The sequence below is a fragment of the Carlito syrichta genome, unplaced genomic scaffold, assembly GCF_000164805.1.
Source record: "Carlito syrichta isolate Samal-C Ts95f unplaced genomic scaffold, Tarsius_syrichta-2.0.1 Scaffold309114, whole genome shotgun sequence".
NCBI lineage: Eukaryota > Metazoa > Chordata > Mammalia > Primates > Tarsiidae > Carlito > Carlito syrichta.
Genome location: NW_007253210.1, coordinates 547310 through 552516, shown reverse-complemented (window position 1 = coordinate 552516; position 5207 = coordinate 547310). Strand labels below are relative to the sequence as shown.

At 48.4% G+C, this 5207-nt stretch overlaps 1 pseudogene across 1 annotated transcript; it reads right to left on the bottom strand.

The window, feature by feature from the left end:
* Positions 1-965: 965 nt before the first annotated feature.
* Positions 966-2779, bottom strand: LOC103269224 (annotated as a pseudogene). The gene has a single exon (XR_504865.2). The product of XR_504865.2 is annotated as a V-type proton ATPase subunit B, brain isoform pseudogene (transcript).
* Between the last annotated feature and the right edge of the window lie 2428 nt (positions 2780-5207).

Here is a 5207-nt window from a genome sequence, read left to right as displayed (position 1 = left end):
ATTTAATTTAACATTTATTTTCATTTTATATTCAGATGTCACACTTTCTACGTTAAAATATAATCATGCGGAATCCCCCCACCCCCTACACCCTCAGAGAAAAAAGTGGAGGATTGAGACAACTTGAAAGATGGAATGCACAGAGTAAGGAGGTTGCCACTGCACCTGAGTGACAATGAGGGCACACAGGACACATGGTAGCACTGCATAGAAGGTTGCTCAAGGCTCACATCAGGAGGCCGTGGGAATACAACTCGAAAGCTTTTTAAATGCTATCACTTGTTCCACAAGATTACCCTGAAAAGGTAGAGATGGGTCAGAAAGCAGAACTGAACCAAGGATTTTCCCAAGGCTGCTCCAACAGAGTTTAAAGCATCCACAAACATAAGAGCTTGCACGCCCCACTGTGCCCTCGGCATCTAGTGAGCGCTGGGGAAACTCAAACCACTGTCAGCATGCCGGAACACGGGATGGCTACAGCTTTTCTCTCTCCTCCTTTTGCTGTACCCCAAGCAACAATTCCATCAACTATTTTAAGTATGTGATTCTTCTGCATGGAAACCAGCAGGGTCACCCAGACAGGAATCGAGCTGCTACTGGATCAACACCAGCTGTGCAGCAGTTGCAGGGCTCTGTGTCACGCAGGAGAGCTGTAAGACGCAGGAATGCAACGCTGTGCACTAACCAGGAAAGGAAGCTCCTTTGCTCATCTACTCACTCTACAGGGAAGAGCAAGGAGACAGTGAAAACATCTGCTTCGAGTAGCAGCATACTAAAGATCCACAGGCACACCAACAACTCAAAGAAAATCAGGAAAGAGCCTCCTGGCTCTTCCAAAAGAAGACCTCTTTCAGACCTGATCTTGCCCCTAATTCAGAAACCTATCAGGATAACTTTGGCAAGTGACACTTGAGGGAGCTGAGCAGTAAGGTGCAAGAAATCCCAATGATGAGGACATCATCAGGTAACTAACTACAACCACTATGTACAATACATACATCAACAAGAAAACACACCTCCGCCCCTGCAGCTACTTTAAACAAAGCACTGAAAACCCAGGTTCTCTGAATAGGGGATATTTTAAAGTCTGTTAGCAGTTTAAAACATTGCAACACTGGCACAATATGTTACCTATTCTCATGTTTAATTACAGGGTAACACAGTAAACTCCAACACAAAGGTGGGGGCAGGGGTGGGGGAGTACACGAAGAATAAAGTAAACAGAACCAGTATTTCACAAGAGGCCCAAGCCAGTGATGAAGCAATGGGTTAATGCTTTGCAGAGTCTCGAGGGTAAAATTCACTCAGGGTGCTCTGAAGAATTCGCTTCAGTATTTCTTTGGGGAAGATTCGGAGTAGCTGCCAGCCAGTGTCCAAAGTCTCATAGACAGTGCGGTTTTCATAAGGACCCTGAGCAATAAAGTTCCTCTCAAACTTCTGCAGAAATTCCAAGTAAAGAAGATCATCTGAGGTAAGGGCTACTTCTCCAACTACGGCTTTCATGGCTTGCACATTCTTCCCAATAGCATAGCATGCATACAGCTGGTTAGACACATCGGCATGATCCTTTCTGGTCATACCTTCTCCAATAGCAGACTTCATTAACCGTGATAGTGAGGGCGGCACGTTAATAGGCAGGTAAATCTGTCTGTTGTGTAGCTGTCTGTCCACATAGATCTGCCCCTCTGTAATGTATCCAGTCAGGTCAGGGATGGGGTGAGTGATATCATCGTTAGGCATGGTGAGAATGCTACCCTCCACTTGACCTGTGCGTTCATATATCGTGGCTAAATCTGTATACATGTAACCTGGGAAGCCTCGTTGACCGGGAACCTCTTCCCTGGCTGCGGAAACCTCTCGAAGTGCTTCAGCATAAGAGCTCATGTCTGTTAGGATAACCAGTTCGTGCTTCTCACACTGGTAAGCCAGAAATTCAGCTGTGGTAAGAGCCAGGCGAGGAGTGATAATTCACTCAATAGTTGGATCATTAGCCAAGTTCAAAAAGAGACAGACATTGTCCATTGAGCCATTTTCTTCAAAGTCAGATTTGAAGAACTGGGCAGTTTACATGTTTACAGCCATAGCAGCAAGCACAATTGCAAAATTTTCCTCACTGTAGTCCACTACATCTTTGGATTTCTTTACCAAACCAGCCTGGCAACAGATTTGAGCTGCAATCTCATTGTGTGGTAACTCAGCAGCAGAGAAGATAGGAATTTTCTGTCCCCTAGCAATAATGTTCATGCATCTGTGGCCGAAATGCCAGTCTGAATCATCTCCTCCGGGTAGATTCGACATTGAGGATTGATTGGCTGGCCCATGAGATCAAGGAAGTCTTCAACCAGGACAACAGGACCCCTGTCGATGGGTTTTCCTGATCCATTGACTACCCGACCAAGCATGTCTTCAGACACTGGTATTCGGAGAATATCCCCAGTAAACTCACAGGGCGTTTTCTTAGCATCTATACCTGAAGTCCCTTCAAATACCTGAACCACTGCTTTGGAACCACTAACTTCTAGAACTTGTCCACTTCTCTTCGTGCCGTCTGGTAATGTCAAGTGAACAATCTCAGCATATCTGGGAAACTTAACATGACCTAGGATCACTAGAGGACCATTGACTCCTTATACTGTCTTGTATGTGAGGTGAGGCTGGGAGAGGTAGTTCCGACTAACTGCCAGCGCCTGCTCCCGAGGTCCCGCCACCGGCCCACGGGTGGGCACCGGTAGCGCGGCCGCGGCCCTGTTCATGATCCCTGCATTACCCGCAGCGCCATCTTGTCTCCTCCGTCCGGACTGGCAGAAAACGATGTAATGTTAGGCAGAAAAAAAGTTTTAAAGGGCAGCTGAGGTCTGCAATGTTCATGCTGTTTGGATTTTCTTTTTCTATTTTTTTTGTCGCTTGCTTTCTCTTTTGCTTTTAAACTTCAATTTGAAATATTCCTAAATTTCCCTGTTGTTTATTTTCCTCGTTAACATTTCTGGTAAACAGAACAGATTAATGTGTATCAAAGGAACATTTTTAAGGACAGCATGATCGCATTGGATGGTCTCCACTTTTCAACGTGTCTGGTTTTGAATCACATAATAGAAACATTTCGAATATCTGATTCTCCATGTCTCGCCAAATCCCATGCTTTATTTTTTGTGAATGCACTGATTATTGCAGCAAGTGTCAAGAAGGCCCAGCAAAGAGGAGCAGAGAGGGATGCAACCCTCTCCCATTCCATTCTTCGGCCTAAAAGGGCCTTTCTTTCTCTCACTTTTCTTGTTTCTCAAAGCCTTCTCTGACCAGCCTGGGGAAGCCATTTCCCCCACCCCCTGAAAGCCAATGAAGATGGCCCCTTTCTTCCTCACTCCTGGTAGCATCCTCCCCGTAACCCCCTCACTGCTCTTTCGTAATCACGTTCTCTTTTTTTTTCCTCTCCTACCTCTCTGCCCACTCCTCCTCACCTCCTACTCAAGTCTCTTCTCTTTCACCTCCTTAAATACTAGTGCTCCTCACGGCTGAGTGAGGGACTCTTTCCTTCCCCTCCCTCCAAGCCCTCGTGACTCGCCCAGGTGGCTCCAGCGCTGCCTGGAACCTCCACCTGGGTGTCCCCAGGACATCCTGAACTTCCTGTCTACCCAACTCCCCAATCCCTCCAATATCTACTTCTCTTCCTGCTTCTGTTCCAACCAGAGTATGGGAACCATCCTGGACCCGTCCTTTCCTCATTCCCTTATCTGCTTCGTGCTCTAAGGCTGTCCAAGTCTTTCATAGACGGATGGACATTCATTCTCTGTTCCATTGCAAATGCCACTGCCCCATCTAGACCCTTACCCTTTCTTGCCTAGGTCACTGTTTTTGTGGTGCATGATTGACTCTCGAATCCCAGGATCTTCTGCTGATGAGCTAGGTGACTTGCGTAAATCACGTGGCTGCCTTGCATTTGAGCAGAGATAATAATATGCCCCTCACGAGGCTGAAAGGCAATAGAGCATATAAAAATACTTGGTAGATAGCAGTTCACTGCTTTTCAGATGTAAGGACTTATTGTTCACCACCAGTGTGCTGCTGTGACTTGCATGCTTTTTAAAAACACACTGTCGTGATGCCCTCTCCTTCTCTGGAACCTTCCCTGCTCCACCAAATGCCCTTTGTCTCCTTCCTTTTCCATCTCACTGCTTCCTTCTCTTCTGCTCACAAATCTGTTCCAGCTCACCCCTTCTAAAAACACATCTTCCTCCATCCCGCCTCCCCCTCAGGCCTTCCTTTCTTCCTCTCGTGGCTGCCAAAGCCCTTCAAAGAGTGTTTTCCTGGCTGCCTCCGGGTCTCGCCACCCACTTCTTTCTTAATTGGCACAATCTGGATCCGGCTTCGGCACGACCTGGTCCCTGCGCCCTCGGAAGACTCTTGTGACCTCCAGCTGCTGCAGGAGGGAGGCCTCCTCGGGCTTGGCTCACCGGGTCTCCAAGCATCTGGCCCGGGGCTGGTCACCTCCCCCTTCCCCACATGTGCCTCTGGCCATTGGGACCTACCCCGTCCTGATTTTTCTCTTCTCTCTCCAGTGGTTGCTTGTTTTCTTCCCATAAGGGTTGGCATCGCTCAGGCTGCTGACCCTGGGGCCTCTTGCTTTCTCTCTTTCCTGCGCAGTGTTCTCAACCCCTCCCACGACCGCCATCAGGCCCCCTCAGCAGATGCCTCCCCAGTGTGACGGTTAGCACTGAGCTCCTTCTGGAATGGTAGCTCCTTGTGTCCATTGCTGGGGGGACAGCTGCTTTTGGTGGCCCTGCTGGAGCCTGCAACTCAAAGTCCAAAGTGAAAATCAAGCTCTTACCACCCTTTCCCACAGACCCACTTCTGCTTCTGTTTTCTGGGGTTTTTTTGAGTTGGAGTCTCACTCTGTTGCCCAAGCTGGAGTGTGGTGGCACCCTCATGGATCACTGGAGCCTCGACCTCCCCGACTCAGGAGATACTCCCGCCTCAGCCTTCCGAGTAGCTGGGAATACAGGTGGGCAGCCCCATGCTCTGCAAATTTTTTGATTTTTTTATAGAGGTGAATTCTGGCTACATTGCCTCAGCTGGGCTTGAACTCCTGAGCTCAGGCCATCCTCCTGCCTCAGCCTCCCAAAGTGCTGGGATTACAAACATGAACCATTGTGCCTGGCCACTTGTGTGTCTCATTTCCATGAATGGCCCCAGCAGTCTCTCAGTCTGGAGGC